The sequence below is a fragment of the Oryctolagus cuniculus genome, chromosome 7 (assembly GCF_964237555.1).
Source record: "Oryctolagus cuniculus chromosome 7, mOryCun1.1, whole genome shotgun sequence".
Classification (NCBI taxonomy): Eukaryota; Metazoa; Chordata; class Mammalia; order Lagomorpha; family Leporidae; genus Oryctolagus; species Oryctolagus cuniculus.
Window position 1 is genome coordinate 159979592 of NC_091438.1, and position 20665 is coordinate 160000256.

Genomic DNA, 20665 nt, shown 5'->3' on the forward strand with positions numbered 1-20665 from the left:
TGGCCGCCGCAGCCAGCACGCTGCGGCCTGCGCACCGCGCTGATCCGAAGGCAGGAGCCAGGTGCTTCTCCTGGTCTCCCATGGGGTGCAGGGCCCAAGCACTTGGACCATCCTCCACTGCACTCCCTGGCCACAGCAGAGAGCTGGCCTGGAAGAGGGGCAACTGGGACAGAATCCGGTGCCCCGACCGGGACTAGAACCCGGTGTGCCGGCGCTGCAGGCGGAGGATTAGCCTAGTGAGCCGCGGCGCCGGCCCAGTCCAGTGATTTTCACCTTACTTTTGACCAGGGCCTTACAGAAAGAAAGAGCACCCCCCACACCCACACCCCCCCCCACATGCACACGAAACAAAAACCTCCAAAATTCGTGTGTAATGCACTCTGCAAAAACTGATGATACCATCCACTAGACTGATTTCCTGCACCACTGATAGGTGTAGCAAGCAGCAGAGGGTGAGGGGATCTGCCTAAGACTCTTGTTTAGCAAGTGGTAGGGCTGAAACAAAAGCCAGGATCCAGCCTACCGCTGTCCATGTACGGAAACAGCAGGGCCGGGTGTGTCTCCCAGCCAGCAAAGCTTCCAGCCCTGGGGTGGACGACGCAGCTGTCAGACCGGGCTCGTCCACCCTGGCACAGGGTGCAAGGTTTTCAGGGCTTTCAGGGTTAGGGATTTTTAGGGGTGAAAGTCAGGTGGCAGAAGAGAGGTGATGAGAACACACAGAGCCTAACTGGCCAACCTGAACAGAGGCTGAACGTGAGTGCAATATAAAGCTGGGACTTAGCGACATCATACCCATCACTCTCCATACTACACAAGTGTCAGGCGCTTCAGCACCTACAGACCCCACCCCGGCTGAACTCCTCTCAAACTTCACCTGCTGCAAATTAATATTTAATCATCAGTCACAACTTTCGTAACAGCTAACACACAACAGGTGCTTATCAACGTGTGCACTGGTCTCGTGCGACCCAGGTCTGATGTCCTGCTCTGTTTCCAGCTTACAAGATACTGTACAATGAAGCAAATCCAGGAACTGGGCACTTGCAAAACAAACTGCAAGTACTGCATGGAAAGAGCACCCTGGAAATAAAGCAGCCAACAACACACTGGCACCCCGCCCCCAGGCCACTTTTTGAAACCACAGCTGACAAGGTGTAGTCCCATGGTTTTCCTCTCCGTGGGGCTGGAGAGGAACCACTCCCTGCAGGTCTGCCTGCCCTGGGTGAACCCAAACGCAGGTCCGGGGTCGAGGACGGGACAAGCACCTGGCTCTTCAGGATCCCGGTGTTGGTATCTTTGTGGCAGGAAGCGACCCGATCCATACTTCCTACACGTTCAACGTGACTAACATTCACGTGTACTCGTGCATGTAATCCGACACGTGTCAGCTGCACCTCTGCCATCATCGCGGTTACCTGGCAGCTGTCACAGCTTACATGGATCAGAAGAAAATTCCCTGCACAGAAAGGGTTAAGGAAGACTAAGGAACCACACTGCGCACTCCAGGCTGTCAGGGAGCCTGGGTGGTGTCGGGTCCCCCAGACCGACACTGAGCGCCAGCTCCATCAGGGCCCGGCTCCCCTTCCCACACCTTCCCTCTCCTCGTGCCTGGCCCTCCCATCCTGCTGTCTTATTTCCTCTTGCGCCCATTGTGCAATCTGTCTCTCAGCCAGCTCCCTCAAGTCCCTTTTTTGATGAAGGTGAGGTGCACACAAATAAACTCTATCGCGAGTGGATAACAAGGGCTTTCCGGCAGAGGCGCACATAACTGAAGTGAGATCCCAAGCGCCAGGCAGGAGGCACAGCTGGTGGCTAACACGGCAGGCCAGGCGCCACCCAGAATCCCTTCTCCTCAGAAGACGGACGGGATGCAAATGGTAAACCACTTCAAACCAGAGAGAGCCGAGCCCTGTCCACTGGCATCAAGGCGGCAGACACGCAGGGAACCCTGAAGGGAAGGGCTGGGGAGGTGAGGGCAGGGAACAGTCTGCACTGAACCCTGTGTCTTACAGAAACATTAAAACGTAAGCCTGCACCCCTGACTCTGCACCTCCCCAAGTTCACAAAAATGATCAAAGTAACAGAAAACAAGAATAGTTCCCAAAGCAAGCTGAGACCACCCCCTCACCCCCACCCCCGTTTACACTTCCTGGCTACTAAGGAGAGCTCAGTGCCACCTGCTCCGCCTGTACTCTGGAGCGGTTCCACTGCAAGGCCTGGCTCAGCCCCACACAGAGGACCACAGCGGAGCCCGAGACAGCCCAAGCGCGCTGTGGTTAACTCCTGCACTCAGCTCCACGTTTCCAGCCGGAGTATTCACAGCATGAAGGAGGACGACCTGGGCAAGGCTTTGAAGGAATTCAGAGAAGCCCTCTGCCTGTTTTCACCACGAAGCTCAATTTCCTCGGGACATGCACATCCCACTGATTCTGACAACATTCAACACTACCACTCGCTAAATCTAACACAAGGAGAAACAACAGCAAGGCTGGCCCTAGCCGGTAACGTTTTCCCATAACCACACCAGGAAAGGCTCGGCTGGAAGCTCAAGTTATTTCTCTCTCTCGGGAGGGCGGGCGTCTGGGAACCGCGTCTGCAGGAAAACTCAGGGAGCACAGGGAAGGACTGCTTCGTGCGGCAGAGCCCGGCGTCGCTGCCCGCGAGACAAAACTTTCAGCGCAACTCTAACATGTCAGGGTTCGGCCTCGCTGGTGCAAGAAGCAACCACACGCGCGGGGCACCTGTGCGGGAATCCCAAGTCCCCTCTTAACGCCCTGCATTCCACACCTGAGGCTAGGGACGGTGCACAGCAGACACTTTAAGGTGGTCGGCAGCGCCCGGTGAGGCAAACGAGCAGACAGATGATTTGCAAAAAACGCTGGCTCGTTTGCAGGGAACCTGGTGGCGGGGTCTGTGCGCTCCGCAGGGAGCTGCAGAGTCTCCGACAGCGGCCGCCACCAGCGCCACCTGCAGCGCCAGCCACGGCAGGCAGGTGCGCAGGTGAGCGCGGCTCCGCAAGTTCCCGAAAGCTTTCCTCCCAACTTTCCCGACCCCGCTGTGCGCGCCCACGCCGCACGCGAGGGCAAGCCTCGGCTGTGGCGCGGGGCTGGCCCCGACCCCTGAAGCCCGCGCGCCCTGGCACCCGGGACGCGCGCGCCCCACACCTGCTCCACCCACATCTGACGCGGGGCCCGCCCCCCCCCCGCGCGCGCGCACCGAGACACGCCCCACCCGCCCGCGGACCCGCGTGTCCCGCCCCGCCCGGCCCCCCACGCACGCCCCTCGGGCAAACGCGCGCCCCGCGAACTCTGCGCCCCATGCGCCCCTGGGCAACGAGACACTCGCCTCTCACGCCCTCGCACACACGCGTGTCTTGCACCCACTCCCCCGCATAAACTCACGCCCCTCCCCACTCGCGCTCCAAGCCGCGCCGCACACGCAGTCGCCCCCGCCACCTTCCCGCGCCGCCCCGCTGCCCACTGGCGCCAGAAACGCGCGCGGCCGCAAGCCGCTATCCAAACGCGCTTCCCCACCCGCGCCACGGGCGCGCGTGCTCCCCCACGCCCCCGCCCAGCGCGCCCCCGCCAGCCCCGCCCCCGCCCCCGCGCGCCCCCGCCGGCCGCCGCCCTCGCCCCGCACGCGCGGGCCGCCTCGCCCCTCCGCCGCTCGCACACTCACTCGGACTCGCGGAGCACGGCCGCCGCTCGGTCAGGCTCGCCCCGAGTCGCCTCTCTCCTGCCCCTCCGCCCCGCCCGGCCCCGCCCGGCCCGGCCCCGAGCCCGCTCAGCTCCGCGCCGCAGCTGGAACCGACTCGCTGGGCTCCGGGTACCGCCGTCTCCCCGCCACAGCCTGAGAGCGCCGCGCGGGCCAATGGCGGGGCGCGGCGGTGAGCTCACCGGCCCCGGCCCCGCCCCCCCGGCCGTGCGGGCCAGTCGCGGGGATGGACGTCACCCGGAGCCGGGCAGAGGCAGGTGTGGGGCGCGGAGCCGCTCGGCGCGCGGACTGCGCCGGAACTGCGCCCTGGCCGCGCGGCGCGGCGCTGGACGACGGCGGCGGCGGGGCCCGGAGGGTGCGGGCGGAGTGCGGCTCCCGGCGTCCCCTCGCGCGAGGCCGGGTGGGTCGCGGCACCTCGCGCCGTCGCCGGCTCAGCCCTGCCCGCTCGGATCGAGGGAGGGCCGCCGGGGTGGGGGGTGAAGGGGCGGCCACGGTGCGCTCGAGGGCACGGCGGTTCCGAGACCGACGGCCGAGCCCGCTTCCCCGGGCCGACGGCCTCCGGAGCTCTCGGGAGCTGGCTGGAGCTGAGGGGTTCGCTCCCCGCGGGGCCTCCCCACCCTACTCCTGGCCCCGCGGCGCCGTCGGGTGCGCCCAGGGGCCCCGCGTCCCTGGCCAGGGCAGCCTGCTCAGCCCTGGCGCGCCCTGCGGCGGCGGCGGCGTCTGCAATGCAGCCCCGGGAGGGGCGGGCGCTGCGCATTGAGCGGGGAGCGCGGCCGGCTGGGCGGGCAGGAGGGAGGGGCGCGGCGCCTCGGCCCGGGGAGCCGGACAGCGCCCTGGAGGCCGCGCGGACACAGGGCTTGGCCGGGGCGTCGGCTCGGGTGGGGCCGGAGGCGGTGCCGGGCGTTCCCCGCGGAGTTCAGGAGCCCCCAGGGCCCCCGGATCCCGGTGTCCACGCCTCGGTCAGACCTCCACGTCCACAAGCCCTGGCTGTGTTCACTTGGAGACTCTGTGCCCTGGATACTCACCACCCCAGCAGCCTTCCCGGGGGTATCCAGTGCACAGCCTGGTCCCTTTGCTGTCCTCTAACCTCTGTGACCACTGCTGCTCAGTTGCCACCCACCCACGGGCTGTGTTGCTTCCTGTTGTCCATCATCTTTACAAATCTGTCCTGCTCCTTCCTGCCATCTGGGTCAGAGTCTCTCTTTTGACCCCAGTCCCCTAAACACGGAAAACCACCACAGCACTCTGCACAGCCCCGGAGGCTGCAGAGCCGAGCAGGGATGGGCGGTGAGCGGCCGGGCGGAGGGCGGGCGTCCGGAGGAGGCTGGGCCCCCGGCCGCACCCACACCTGCCAGCAGAAAGCAGGCAGGGCGTCTGTGTGGTTTCACTTGGGGGCCTGCACGGACACGTTCCAGAGGACACTCGGTCCTGCTGAGTCTGTCCACTTCGACCCCACTGTGGCCACACGGACCCCTGCTCTTTGCCAGCTCTGTCCAGGAAGGCCTGGCCTCCACCCCACCCCGTGAGTCTGACACTCCTCGTTTCAGATGAGGAGCACCCCCGGTGCCGGTGCCCCGTCCTTAGCAGATGTGCCCTCATCCCTATGCATGTCACACAGGAAGGAAAAAGTAGCCTTTAAAGTGAAAGTTACTAGCTAACAGCAAGAAGCCCAAACCTTGAGAACCGGAACAAACTCACCCATGCTGGCACCTTGCACGGTGTCGGCTGGGCACAGCGCAGCTGCTCAGAGCGGATTGTGAGCAGCAGAGACACAGGGGACAGCATACGGGCAACACCTGCCGGCTTCCTCCCAGTGCCAGAGAACTGTAGCCTGCGCCTCCTCCTGCCACTGGGCCTCGCTAAGGAGACGGAATCTCCAGTCTCCGCTCCCCTGGGAAGTTCTTTCATTTGTAAACAAACAAAAAAGGCAGAGGCAGGGTTCAGCCCCCAGCAGCCCAGCCGCTGCAGCAGGAGCCTCAGCGGAACCCGGGTGCCCTCACCCTTCCCCCAGCAGCCCGGTGCCCACAGGGCGTGTGACACACGTGGGCCAGGACACAGCACCCGGGTGCCCCCCCATCCCCCAGCAGCCTGGTGCCCACAGGGTGTGTGACACACATGGGCCAGGCCACAGCACCCAGGTGCCCCCTCCCATCCCCCAGCAGCCCGGTGCCCACAGGGTGTGTGACACAGGTGGGCTCAGGCCACAGCAGCACAGAAGGCTGCAGATTGGGGCCGGCAGTCTGAGTGACATTTCTGAGCGGGGTATGTCCCCTGCTCCTCAGCGGGGTTCACTCTCCTGGAAGGCCTGCTCTCCTCTGAGTCCCCACAGACCCCAGAAGCCACGGGGAGTCAAGACAGGGCAGGGTGGGGTGAGCTGAATGCTTCTGCAGGGAGCTCAGAGCAAGGACGTGCTGGGACCTGGTGCCCACAGGTGGCGGCTCCGCGGGGGCCCCGCCTCTCTTCCAAGGCAGAAAATGAAAGGGCATGGCGTGTTGGTGATTCAAGATGACACTGGGCTTTTATGAGGCTTTGAGGCTGCCCAGGTCATTTTTTTTTTTTTTTTTTTAATTAGAGAAAAGGAAAACTTGACTGCTGGGAGTCCTCAGGGCAGCAGCCAGACTAAGTGTAATTTCTACCCCCTGCAGCAGGTGCAGAAAACCATTCTTCCAGGTCTCCTAATGGAGGTGGGTGCTGTGATGTGTCTGCTGTTTAGCGAGGCGCTCCCACAGGCTGCTGCTAATGTTCCCGCAAGCAGGACATGGGACAAAGGCTTCGGGAGGTCAGGGAGAACTTGCCCAAAGCCCACACGGCTGGGAAGCAGCGGACCTGGGCTGCAGGTTGCCAGCCTGCACTCACTCTACCTCACTCCAAACACCTGTAAACATCACGCCAGCGTTTACACAGCATTCAAGGGAAGAGTCTGGAAATTTCTACAAAGGATTTTCCTACAAAGAGTGTTTATGGTGTGAGACACACAATGGAGAGCCCGCGTCAGCTGATTTCATTCACCGCACACCAGGGAATAACAGTCGTTACTACCACACACCAAGTGTTCAGCTGCCATCCGTGGGGGTCCCTCCCCCAGCCTCTGAAGTGAGAGGTGACCGTGGGATTCCCTTCAGCCAATGAACTCGGAGTAAAAGTCGCAGCATCCTTACAGACAGAAGCTGTCCACCACGTTCTTTCCCCCCGGGCCCGGTGACTGTGAAAGCCTGATTTTGTAAAGAGATCTTCTCCACCACCCTAGGTCCTTGAGTAGCCACAATGCACAGCGCTGTCCCTACCCCCAGCAGTGGACGTGCGGCCCGAGGGAGAAACCAACCATTGACTGAAACGTTTGTCACAGTGGCGTGGTCTAACCTCTCTTGTCTGGGAAGAAATCGAGGGTCTGTCTGCAGATACTGACTTCCCGTAAAAGCAAAAAAAAAAAATCACATAGGATTCTGCTCAAACTGAGTGACAACCTAAAAATGAGTGGGAGATGAATACCCGCGGCAGCTCTTAGGTAATAAGTGAAAACCACTAAAACCACAGGTACAGTGTCAAGGCAATTCAATGGAGAAAGACCGGTCTCTTCCACAAGAAGGGCTGGGACAACTTGTGAAAGAAAAGCTGAGGGACCAGCGCTGTGGCACAGTGGGTTAAGTGGGTTAAGCCTCCTCCTGTGGTGCCGGCATCCCGGATGGGTGCTGCCGCTCCACTTCCAATCCAGCTCCCTGCTGTGGCCTGGGAAGGCAGTGGAAGATGACCCAAGTCCTTGGGCCCCTGCACCCGCGTGGGAGACCTGGAAGAAGCTCCTGGCTCTTGGATTCAGTTCTGCCCAACTATGGCCATTGCGGCCATTTCGGGAGTGAACCAGTGGATTCAATGGTTCTCTTGGCTTCTCCCTCTCTCTCTCTCTAACTTTCTCTTTCTCTCAAATAAATAAATAAGTCTTAAAAAAGAGAGAGAGAAGAAAGTTGAATCCCCACCTCACACCACATGTAAAAAGCAACTCACAGTAGAACAAAAGTCTAAACATAGGAGCTAAAATGACAAAACTTTCAGCAAAAGACACAGTGGCAAATCCTTGTGACCTTGGATTTGACAACACCTTCTTAAATATGATACCAAAAGCACAATCAACCAATGAAAAAAAATAGATAAATTGAAGTCTATGAAAATTAAAATTTTTTCTGCTTCAAAGGACACCATCAAGAAGTGAAAAAGGCAATCACTGGGCGAAAAATACTTGCACATCACATATCTGATAAGGGACTTGCATTTGGAATAGAAATACAATTCTTACAGTTCCAAAGTGAAAAGTAAAATAGCCCAATTTTTAAAGTGGGCAGAAGACTGGGATTATGCTCCAAAGCAGATCTGCAGATGGCCAGTAAGGACAGGAAAAGCTGCTCAGCCTCTGAGGACAGCAACCTCCCGAGGAAATGCAAATCCAGCCCTCAGTGAGACAGCTTCACACCCGCCCACAACTGTAATCAAGAGGATGGACAAGAACGGGCGCTGGCAGGGGAGTGGGGAAACTGGAGTCCTCGCACACTGCTGCTGGGAAAGTAAAATGGTGCACCCACTTTGGAAAACAGTCTGGCGGCTCCTCAGAAGGTTAATTGCAGTTACCACGTGACCGAGCAACCCTGCTCCCAGCTGTGCGCCCCAGAGCAGACGGCCAGGCACACAGGGACAGCCGTTAGGCAGCAAAAAGAATGAGGGGCTGACACACGCTAACACGGGTGAACCCTGGAATCGTCATGCCAGAAGACCACACACTGGATGATCCCTTTACAGGAAACGTCTGGAATGGCCCAGTTTCTAGAGACAGGAAGTGGATTAATAGTAGTGGGGAGAGGGAGGAGCTGCAGAGGACTGGGAGGTGAGTGTTAAGGGGCTAAGGATTTCTTTATTTCTTTTTGGGGGATGAAAATGTTCTACGATTCATTTGTGGTATGATTCTACAGCCCTGTTAATGTACCAAAACACTTTGATTGATCGATTGATTGATGTGAAAGACTCCAAGTGCCCACCATGGCTGGGGCTGGGCTGGAGCCAAAGCCAGGAGCCCAGAACCCGGTCTGTGTCTCCCACAAGGGTGACCGGAACCCAATCCTTGAGCCAAAAGCACTGCCTCTCAGGGTGTGCCTTAGCAGAGGGCTGGAGCCAGGTGTGGAGCCAGGTGTGGAGCCCAGGTCTCCAGGTGGGATGCGGGAATCTTACCTGCTAGGCTAAACACTGCCCCTAAAAACCTTTACATTGTACACTTTACACAGATAAATTGTACAGAACGTGAATTACATCTCAACAAAGCTGTGCCCCTCCTCTTCCTCCATCACCACACACAGGAGAAGAGAGAGAAGACAAGAGTGGAGAATGGAGGGCGGACCGGGCTGAAGGGGATGGGCACAGGTCAGAGGGCCCGATGGCCAACCCTCACTGTGAGTGTGCCAGCCCTGTATGGGGAACGGTGGCAGGGGAGCGCGTGGTGGACGGCCCCTGCCCCAGGACTACTCATGTGGACAGTGACTCCCAGAGCAGGAGGAGGTCAGAAGATGGCCCTAATGGTGCTTCTCTGGCCAGGGCTGAGTCAGCCAGATTCCTACTGCCAGAGACCCCGGAGAGAACGGCACCCCTGACCTGGTTCCCTGCAAGGTGGCAGTGGCTGGCTGCCTGGGCGGAAGGGTGAGCTCAGCCGAGAGCCTCACGCATCTCCAGCTGGGTGGCCGATGTCCCTGTTTGGGCCCTGGGGCTGCCCGGTGTGAGGGAGGGGCAGAGGGGGTCCCAGCCTGGGGTCAGCGGCCTAGGCTCCGGTTCTAGTCCTGTCATGGACTCCCCATGGGGCAAGCCTCGGTTTTCTCCTGTGGGAAATGGGAATGTACTTGCACTCCGACACAACTCTCCTAGAAGTCCAGTTTAATCTAAGTCCAGCATAACCTAAGGCCACACTCAGAGGGTCCGGAGCCTGGAGATGTGAGAGGACCGGACGCACGGCTGCAGCCGCATGAATGAGCCTGGCCAAGCCCAGCATCACAGAAGGTAACGTCCTGCGGCCGGCGCCCAGCTTCTGCAGCTGTTGTGCGCCAGTGGGTATTTCGCACAGCCAGCGACGGCGGAGCAGTCCGAAGGCCCGGCGTTTGCCACCGAGGCACGCCACAGCTTCAGGCCGGGAAGGCTGGCAGCACGGAGCTGGAGGGAGGAGGACATGCCTGGGTCCTCAGCCTGGGAACCTACAGTTGCCTCTTACGGGGCGCGCTGCAGGAAGAGGCTGGTGCAAACCCCCTCAACTCGTTCTGGTGGCTGAAGCAGGCACCTCCCAGCGCCCTGTACTAGGCGCACACAGTGATGACAAGATGGGCGGGGTCTCTAATGAAGGGGATGGCGGATGTGGAGGCAGCAGGGTGCTGAGGGAGTACAGAGGAAGCTCCGGGGGTGGGAAGGGGTGGTGATAAAGCAGCCAGTGAGCTGGAGCAGGGGACAGCCCTGAGGGTGCGCCCCAGCTGTGTGACACGACCGGCCACTGGCCCCTCTGAGGTGCAGCAGAATGGGGGCGGGAGTGTCTCCTGGAAACACAGCCGGGGCTGTGAATAACTGAATAACGAATGGGAGCAGACGGCCCAGGTCCCGGGGTCGCTCAAGGAGGGCTGGGGGGACAGACCCAGGAAGGGTCTTTGTGACGTGCTCTGGGCTCTTTTGGGGGCAGATCCTCTCCCACCACGGTTTGCTTCCTGTGCACAGGAGCTGGCTGGGGTGCCCGAGGCATGGGTGGCGATCTCACAGTCGGACACAGGTGCCCTGACTGGACCCGACTCGGTAGCCATCCACAAGAAGCTGGGGTGGGAGAGGGGACCCAGGCCCAGCACGTGCTGGTTTAACTCAGGGGTCCCAGCCAGCCCAGCCTGCACCTGTGGACTAAGATGAGCTCCTCCTTAGCACGAATCCCCACTCCTCCGAGCTTCCTTGCCCTGGTGAGGGGCTCGAGGACTCTCCTGGCAGAGCCTGCGCACTCCACAGCCTCCCCCAGCTCCAACTTCCCACAATACTCCTGGAGATGAGGCCAGGAGAACTCCTGAGGCCTGAGCCAGCACCACAGGTGCCCTGGGGCTGCTGTCCAGCCCTTCCAAGAGGCAAGAAAACCCAGCAGAGCCCTCAAACAGGAAGCCGCACGCCCCATAGCGCAGTGGAGTCACAACCGTGAACGGGCATTTTGATCAGAGAGGTAGACTCAAAAGACGCGTGCAGTAACACTGCCCTGGCGTGCCGTCTCGCTAATTGATACCACTCATTCTGTTTTGTTGTTGGTTACGAGGGGTTCAAAGATCCAGACACGTGGGGAAACCACTTCACGATCACTGTCCTCACGGCCACAGTCAGCTGCTGAGTTCCCCTCGTGGGGAGCGGCTTAGCTGTTCCCTGAGACGGTGAGCACGAGAGGACTAGACACGCTGTGCTACCAAGCGGAAAAGCAGCACTCGACAAGGAAGACCACGAATGTGCATTGCACTGGGAGGGACAGCCGCCTCGGGCGCTGGGGACGCGGCTCACAGTTCAGTCTGGGCAGAGCTGCACACACCCCAGATGCTGAAGTCCCCGATGGAGAAAACCAGCGCCAGCCGGGAGAAAGCACAGGTGTCTCACGTGCCTGTGAGCCCCGGGGGCCGGCCACTCCTCGGCACCACTGATCGCTTTCCCTCAGTGGCCCCTCCTACTGCAGCCACACCTGACGCAGGCTGGCCCCTCCTGGCCCTGGGACCCATGAAGTGGAATCAGAGTCCAGCCTGGCTCTGCTGCCCCTGTGTCTATGTCTCCGGACAGGGGACAGGTGACACAGCCCCACCCAGCCAGCCTCCAGCCTCAAGCGGCTTTCAAGGGACTTGCAACAGTGCCAGGGTGTCTCACCCAGTAGAGGAGCACCCACTCACTTTCCTACCGGGAAGAGAAAACGGGAGGGAGGGTGTCTTCCAGGGCCCCAGCGGGCTCTGGGGTTTCAGATTTCCAGCTGCACCCTCTGCCCCCTGCTCAGAGCTCGCCCTCTCCTGTGGCTTTCCAAGAGAGATGGACAGACCCCCAATAAATGCATCTGGCGTTTTCCAACCCCAGGGCCCTGGCTGCTCCCAGTGCATCGGGCCTGACCTCGGGGGGCTGTATCCTCAACCCCTCCAAGGGGGCTGCCTTCACAGCTGCACACCTGCTTCTGCCAGCTGTAGCTGATCCCAGGTGACCTGGGACCAGGTCTTCCGGTGTCACAATAGACATCACCACGCTTAGAAATGACAGCAGTGAGGAACCTTCTAGTCCTCAAGGGTCACACTGAATTGCTAGTGCCCTAGAAGATGGCCGAAGGCTGCATCCATGGCTCCTTTTCTCTTACTGGTGAATTATTGAGTAGGAAGGCTCCACCCCTGGCCACACCCAGCCGGGCGCCATTTGAAAGGTCAAGTCCACTCCCATCCGTGTTGGGGGAGGGGGAGACGGTCACAGCAGAGGGGACACTGGTCTAGGGCCTCCTCCCAGCATGGGAGACAGCGATGGGGAGAGCAGCGGGAGGGAGCTGCACACAGCCCTGCAGCCACCAAATGGGGGGAATACGAGTCACGGGGAACATTGCTGGAGCCGGGGGCGCTGTCTGCAGTGGAGACGGGAGGCGGGTTTGCTGCCAGGGCAGTGCGGGCCACGCACAGCGCAGGTGACTGAGACGTGACTGAGAACGCATTGGGACAACAACCTTCGCGCTGGAAGGCTCCTGGAAGTTCTCATCTCATTTCACATTTAGGCCGACGGATGTGCAGTCTAGCTGCTTTCGCATCTCTGCCCTGGAAACTTGAGCTTCAAACGGTATTTTCCGCAGAAGACAGAAGTCTTTGCCCACATTTGTCTCGGGATACGATGTATCCCTGGGCCCCAGAGAACTGCCACCACTACCCCAGACGTGTATCGGGCAGCGCTCGAACACAGCAGGGTCCAAAAGCACCTTGGATGCAGGAGAAGGGCTGCTTCCTCCATAGAGACAGCAAAGGGAGTCTGGTCTCTGGACCGAGGAGCAGGCAGGCGATGGTGGGGAGGCACCATGCTGCAAAGCAAGGGTCCAGTCTTTGTCCCTTTGTTCTGGGAGGTGGCTCCTAAGTCCCCTGGACGGCCATGCACGATGAGAGAGTCACGCCTGGGTCACAGGACAGTCTAACAGTGAGGCTGAGGGTGGGCTGAGCAGGCCGTAACCACTAACAGAGTGATTTAGATGAGAGGCTTTGGGTCATGCACCTGGTTCCAGATGCCTCTGGAGGGGCTAGTACTGAGACTGGTCACTTGGCCACGTGGGCAATCGGTCACAACTACCTGATGGAACCCCAGGAAACACTCTGGGCCCTGAGGGGTGCATGAGCTCCTTGGGTTTGCAATTCTCCAATTCTCTGTGCATGCTGCCACACGTCAGCACCTGGAGAGTGACGCTATGGTGACGCCATAGGCAGGGCAGCACAGAGCTCCCTGTTCCAGCCCCTGCCCTTTGCCTTCTCCCCACAGCTGATTTGGAGAGTGGCCTCTGGAGGGAAGGGGCTGCCACTGCCTGTCTGGAGAACCACCAGGCCTGGGGTGCTCTTGGGGACCTGCACGGTTCTCAAGTAGCTTAGGGTGGGGCTCCCGCATCTTGACCTGGGTCACTGCTGAAGCTCGTCCAGTGACAAGGAGACTGGACAGGGGGTGGCAGTGCCTGGTCAGTTCTGCACCCCCTCCCCAGCCTGCCTCTGATGTCAGGGAGGACATCAGGGCCACTGCAGCCTGACGCTGAAGCCGGTCAGCAGTGAGAGCGATGCTCACAGACACCACTGGTCTGGCCGGTCAGCCACCTGTCCCTGGACGCAAGGCTCATCGAGAGCCCACTGTGTTCTTGACCTCTCTGGTAGACCGCGGGGAATGCAGATGGTTAAGGAAAAGCCCTTGGCCTCCAGGCTCAGCGGTCGTCTCCGCCGTGTCCATTCCACCCATTTCCACTGCCCCATTGCAACCAGTGCCACCTCCATGCAGCATTCCACAGACTATTCTCCTTCCTGTTTGCATCTCTGAACTCTGGAGCCCACATCCACTTGCCATTGACCTTGCACATGGATGTACAAGCCCCTTGTGGCCAGCCCTGCTCACCACTGGTCCTCTTCAAGGTGAATGGCACGGAACCCACACAGCTAACCCACAAGCCCTCCCATGTCATCTCCTTGATGTCTCTCGACTGTCCCCTTCTCCCTAGAGCCACCAAGTCCACCAGTCTCTGGCCTGGAAGGTAGCTGGTCTACTCTTACTGACTCCCCCTTCTTTCAGTCTGTTCCCTACAGAGCAGCCAAGTACACCTCTTGGCCATGGCACTGCTTCAAACCTTTAGTGGCTTCCCTCTCCCAGGGTATAAAGCCAATACAGCTGGCCCACTCATCTGGCCCCTCTGGCTCCCTCAGCCTCACTGGCCTCCCCGATGGTCCCTCCCCCCCCCCCCCAGAGCTCCTGGGCACCACTGCTCCCTCACTGGGAATATTCTTGCCTGCCCTGTTTGGGAGGTAACTTCTGCTCATCCTTTAGATGTCAGTTCAAGCACCGTTTCTTCAAGAACTCCCTCCCAGGTCCCCCAGAAAAGCCAATGCCAGCTCCCAGAATGCTCGTTTGTGCAAGGGTGTGGTGGTCAGGCCTGATTTTCCCTGCACTGGATGGTAACCTTGTGAGCACACAGACTGCACGTGCCCTTGGCGTCTGCTCTGACTCCCAGCCTTTGGCACAGCAGGGCCTCACTCCATTACCAGGTGTTGAATAAATGATTACAAAGAAAAAAAAAAACAGCTGTTGGAAGAATCCGCAAAGTGTGATGGGTATGATGGGAGAGCCGAGCGTGACGAAGGCGTCTCGCGTGTGTGGAGGGGGCACTGGGACACTTGAACCAAATCCAGCCACAGGGACGAGACCCCGAGGAGGACATGCCTGGAGTGCATGTCAGGAGCAAACGATGGGGTCGGACCAACACACACAGTCTCTCCGCCCCGCTCACAGTTGTGTCCCAGGTCCTCGTCCACACAGTGGGGACCCCATGGGTTGCTGGGTGGACAGAGCCTGCAGGTGGTGAGCACTTGGGTCTCGGCTGCTCTGTCGGGGGGGGGCGGGGGGGGCAGCTCTGTGCCAGGAGGTGGGTTTTGCTGGAAGAGAGAGTCTGCTCCCTCTCCCACGTGTCTCAGGACCAGTCGATACACCCAAGTGTCACAAGGTGTCCCCAGGTCTTAGAAACACCACCTAATGGAGTGAGGGGCTAGGACAGGGTTCCCTACTCTCATCCCTGCACGCTCAGGCTGAGGGAGGAGAAGAGACACTCCAGTGGGGACCTCCCCATCTGCTGATGTCAGGTTGGGTCCCTCAGCACCAGGGGCGTGGAGCACAGGGTGGGAGCCAGGTCCTGTCCCTCTCTTGCTGTGTGAATGCAGAGAACAGCATCTGCTGTTTCAGCCAGGACACTGGAGGCAAACCTTGACCTTGGCAGAGACATCACAGTCTGTCATGTGGCCCGGGGCTTCCAGCCGGCTCGTCTGTGCCCTGGCTTCCGGGGCTTCTGGAAACTTGGCCGTGGGATGGAGACGGGGAAGAAGACGGAAGGGCGCTGGCATGCTGGCCGAGGAGGCGAGAGGAGGCCCCACCCTGGGGCAAGTGGCTGCCCTTCCTTCCAGGAGGGGAGAGCTGGATTACTGACAACCGAGTTCTCTTTAAGTTGTAAACTCTCTAACATACTGAGTCTGTTTCTGGAACGTCCATGATTTGCACTCCGCCCTGAGTTTTTACAACGCCTCCCACTATCCATTAGGAAGGGAACACAGGACCCCACTGCGCCCCGCCCCCCAGCACTAAGGACCCCAAGTCCACAGGGACAGACACACTCGGCAGGCCCCTGCAGTGGAGGGCACAAGTCTTTGACCTTCAAAGACCACTTGGACGTCCTGGTGTCCGAGGCAGAGGACAAGGTGGCCCGCGGCTCAGAGGGGATGAGAAACGTGTGTATTTTTAGGAGCTCTTAAAAGGAGAGGGCCTTGCTCTTGGCTCCAGGCGGAGGCTCAGTGTGGCCTTCTCAGTCCTGCCTGGGGCTGGACTGGGTGGGAGGTGTCTGCTCCCAGCTGCTCAGGGCCCTGCAGGCTCAGGTCTTCTCCCAGGCTACCTGAGGCCCCCTCCCCACCTCCCCCCTGCCCCGCCTCTGCCTCTTCTCTTCCTGGCTGCTGCTGTTCGACCTTCGCAGTTTCAGGCCCACTGCTGCAGCCCAGCCCCTGCACTCTTTGCCGGGGAGATGGATTCTGAGAGCCCGATCTGAGGGCAGGTCAAGGGAGCCCGAGGCCAGGTTGGCCACATCCCTGGGGCCCTAGCTCTGCCAAGAGGACTTTCTTTCCTTAAGGCCGTGCATTCTGGAGAACAGATGGCCCACACCCCACCAACGGGGCAGGATACTGGGAGGCCAGAGTAATTGATTCCGGGTGTAACTGCCCAGGCAGGATTCCTGCATGCCAGCGACAAGCGGCACTCAGGGGCTGGAACCATCACACACGCTGCTTGGGGCTGAACGGTGTGCTCCTGGCTGGGTGCTCACCTCCAGCTCCTGTACCCCAGTGGATGTGGGGTTACCCGTGGATCCCGGGACAGGAAGGCCACCTTCCTGGAGCCCACAGACCCATAAAACTGTGCAGGACCGACACCGAAGGAAGGCAGGGAGAGCAGGACCGGGGCCTCCCCTCCCACCACACAGGAGTGGGCTGAGGCTCGGGGATGGGCAGGGTGTCCTGGGCCAGGTCAGCATCCCAGAGACCCCTGCTCTCCTGACCATGAGAGCCATAGCCCTGAGCCGGGAGATGGGCTTGGCACCAGCTTTTCTGGATTTTTCAGCCGCTTCTGAGTTCTTCACACTCCTGGAGCACACCCTTCTCTCCCAGCCTCCCACGGGGGTTCCATCTGGGACACACTTCCAGCCGCTCTGCTTGGCACTCGACTTGGCTGACCCGGCTCTTGCCCTCGAGGTGGCTGCTTAGCCTCCGTGGGGTCACTCCCTCCTGGCCATCCTCCCATCGCGCCAGCTGCTCCACCTCTTCTGCTCGACCCCCACATGGGGGTGGCCCATGGGGGACTCTGCTGCATCTATGCGCAGCACTTAGCCATGACTTTGAGGACCACCCACCAGCTGACGCCAACTCCTGGCCTCATTCTGGTCTCTTCTTGGCCTCCAGGCTGTGAATGCCGTCCATGAACTTGGCACGTCCGCCAAGGCTGACAGTCCTGACGCGGCCCAAACCAAACTCTAGATTCCCTTTTTCCCCAGACTCCCCATCTCTTCCAGAACCTTCTCCATTGCAGGAAACAAGGGAGCCACAGACTTCTGGCTGTCCAAGTCCACATCCAGGTGCCACACGGTCATCATCCTCTCTCTCACGCTCCACTTCCAAATCATTGGCGGGACCCTGGGCTTCATCCCGACCCTCCCACTGTGTCCCTCAGTGCAACCTCATCAGCGCCATTGACGTTTGACGGCACAGCCTGTGAGTGGAGACACAACTCATTCCCCACGCAATGGCCCTGAAAACCTGAGTGTGGCCACGTGTCTCCCATGGCCCCCACTGGCCTCAGGATGCAACCTCAGCCTGCTGCTTTGGCTGACGGCCCTCGTGTGGCCTGGCCCCTGCTGGTGCCCCTGGTCCCTTCTCACTCCCCTCCACCTTCCTTGATTCTCGTGACAGCTCCTCCAACACGTGCCAGGCTCACGGTCTCCCCGCTACTCCTCCTGCCCCCACTGTTCTTCCCGTGACCCCAGCGGGTGGGGCTGGCTCCTTCCTGTCACTCCTGTCCCAGTGCCAACAGCCTTCTCTTAGGGGCCTCCTCTAACCTCCCAACTCAGAGGCAGCCTCTCCCAGAACACCAGCTCCAGGTCCCTGGCCAGCATGTAGCACAGCCTGATCTTCCCTCTGCGTCTCATCTGCTGTCTTTCTCCCCCACTAGCACACGAACGCCCCAAGAATCCGGACGCCCCAGGGCCCAGAGCAGCCACCTGCGCACAGCAGCCTCCAGGGACAGGTTTACAGGTTAGCGCATGCGAGATTATTTGGGGGCTGAGTTGTGGTGGTGGAGAGAGGACGGAGGGAAACAATGTATGTGTGAGAAATCAAGGAAACAAGTCCCAAGCTGTGCTGGGAGAGGGGAGGCAGGGAGCAGGCACGGGTCTCGGGGATGACGCCAGTGGCTGCGTTGGAATTCTGTGTTCAGGTGAGGGAGGCTGCAGGAGTGCAGGGGTGGGGAGCAGCGTGTGGGTCACACGAACACCTGGGAGGCCCGTGAGGGACAGGCTGGCTTGCCCAGGCTATCTGAGTGCACAGTTCTATGGGTGGCGAGATGGATGGTTCCAGATCTGAGATACAAAGGAGCAGCCACTGCAGTTGCTAGGGCAAAGAGCTCTGCACGGGGTGGGAGCCCCAACAGAATGGGCGGGGGAGGAGAGCAGCTCAGGAGAGAGCTGGATGTGTGGCCCATTCAGGAACATTCCAGAAGGAGGAGCAGTGGGAGCAGGTGGAGGGAGATGGATGGATGGGAGAGTGCAGACCCAGGGCTCCACCGGGGGAGGGGAGGAGGCGGTCACTGAGGTCAGAGGTGTCCAGTCTTCAAGTCAAACGAGAATTGGACAGACCTGGAGTCAACAGAGACTGCTGTGGCCTTGGCAAGGACCGGGCCGGCCGGCGTGTGTGTGCAGGGTGGAAGCGGGAGGTCGGAGCCGGAGGCCAATGCCCAGTCCACCCTGCTGCCCCACAGCTGTCCCTGAGTGTCCCAGCAGGAAGGCGCCATAGGGCAGCCCCTCCAGGGCAGGAGTCTGTCTCCAGCACTTGGGGTCCCCTCCCCCACACCTGTCCCACTGCTCACAGAATCAGCACTCAGTGTGGATGGCGGCTGCATGTCCTGGTCCTCTCCTCGAAAGAGGCCACAGGACAGTGGCTCAGTCCTCACACTGCCTGCCAGAGGCAGCCCCGTGTACAACAAACGCTCAGCAGGCTTCCCCAGCACGGCCTGGGGGCCAGGGCCGTGCCCCCTGCTGCTGCTCTGAATTCTCCTGGGGACATGCCTCAAGAGACAGTGTGCTGGGTCAGGTAGCGTCCCCCAAGTGCGCCGGTCCATCCAGAAGCTCAGCGTAGGACTGTGTGTGGCCGTGGTCTTTGTAATTAGTTACAGATATAGTTAGTTAAAACCAATTCCTCCTGGATAGGATGGGCCCTACATGGATGGCCAGTGACCCTGAGACACCCACCGAGGGAAGACAGCCACGTGACAGTGCAGACAGTCCTGTGGCCACGCGCCAAGGATGGACACGGCCGGCAGCAGTGCCTGCAGCTGGAGTGGCAAGGAGGGCTCAGCTTCACAGGGGTGTGGCCCTGGCCACCCCTGGGTTTCAGCACTGGAGGGGTCAATGTTGCTTGGAGCCGTGCACCTCCTGGGGATGTGCACAGCAGCCTAGGAAATCGCGCAGTGGTGGAGGGGAAGCTGGCGAGTGTCGCCCACTCGAGGGCCTGAGCCTCTCACCTTCAAAGTTTGGAACGGAAGAACGGCAGCCAGTCCCACAGGAGCAGCCCGCCCTGCCCGCACCCCAAGACTCCCTCCGCGGAATCTGCTTTGCCCCCCACCCCGACAGCCTCCTTGGCCTCTGCAGAGCCTGCGCTCTCTCCTCAGGGCTGCTTTTCTGCAGGGTGCCATTTGTCACTGCCAGGAGGCGGCTGGGTGAGGCCCAGCACCAAGGTGACCCACTCCCCGCCACACAGGGGAGCTCCTGTGGATCCATTCCATGTTGTCCCCGCTGCGAACGGCCGGAAGTCGCCTCCCCGGAAGTGTCTTGGTCTCCGGCTCAGGGGCAACAGCTGGCTCCCAGGAAGTCCTGATCGCTGACTCCCTCCAGCCGGCAGCAGCCACGACCCGACCCCCAGGGTGCTAAGGAAGGAGAGCAGGACCCACCCCAACCCATGATGTCCTGGACCCCACAGAGAAGAGGAGACTGATTTGGAGCGGCCTCGGGCTTTGGAGCAAGGCACTGGTTGGGCTCAGAGGACACTCCTCCTGCCACCAGCTTCAGTTAAGACAGGCTCACACAGCTTGAAAGGGCACGGGACAGGGAGGGACGGATGGAGGACGTGAACAGGTACAGGCAAGCTCCCACGTCCCCTGGCGCAGTAGGGTAACTGGCTGACAACAGCCAATCATCAATTGCATAAAGTTAGGAGAAAGTGTTTTTCAACATCGCGACGCACAGAACTGATGCAACATCTGAGGCAACAGGCGCGTCAGTTATCCTGATCTGCTTATCACCCTGCGTCTGTGTACTGGATAGCACAGGGCATTCCGTGCATATGCACAAGTATTGCACATCGACCAAAAAGACCAGGAGGCCCGCTCTGTGGCACAGCAGGTGAACCGCTGCCCACAATGCCGGCATCCCATATGAGCACCAGTTCTAGCCCCAGCTGCTCCACTCCTGATCCAGCTCCCTGCTAATGGGCCTGAGGAAGCAGCAGCAGATGGCCCAAGCGCTTTGGCCTGGCTTAGGCCTGGCCCAGCCCTGGCCACTGCAGCCATTTGGGGAATGATCCAGCTGGTGAAAGTTCTCTTTCTCTTTCTGTCTCTCCCTTTCTCTCTGTAACTCTGCCTTTCAAATAAATAAATCTTAAAAAAAAAATAAATAAAGACCAGGCCAAATGGCTTCTGCTACTGCCACATGTGTGCCCTAGGCCACCACGGCACACAGATGTCACCACGTATGTCATTCAGGTCACCATAAGGCACACAGCGTAAGCACAGGGCCAGGAGCCAACCTGCTTGTTAGCCCCAGACCTCACTCCCGGTGGAGTCCAGAAAGTTCTCCTCCCGCTGCCTTCTTACTTACAGGCAGGACTTCTCCAACTTCCCAGAAGCAGCCCCCCAGGGGAAGATGGGGGGGGGC

The 20665-nt window shown here is 60.1% G+C and overlaps 1 protein-coding gene across 25 annotated transcripts in view; it reads right to left on the reverse strand.

Moving 5' to 3' along the window:
• Positions 1 to 20665, reverse strand: part of CAMTA1 (calmodulin binding transcription activator 1) — an 848439-nt gene that overhangs the window by 40807 nt on the left and 786967 nt on the right. For 3 of the 25 annotated variants that reach the window (XM_070079367.1, XM_070079366.1, XM_070079365.1), the window contains exon 1: positions 3679 to 3845. The exons of 20 other annotated variants lie outside the window; for them this stretch is intronic. The gene's annotated coding sequence lies outside the window, so the exon portion shown is untranslated. Of the gene's footprint in view, positions 1 to 1265; positions 3146 to 3678; positions 3852 to 20665 lie in introns of those variants that run through there. 2 more of the 25 variants (XM_070079361.1, XM_070079363.1) reach the window with 2 other exon arrangements.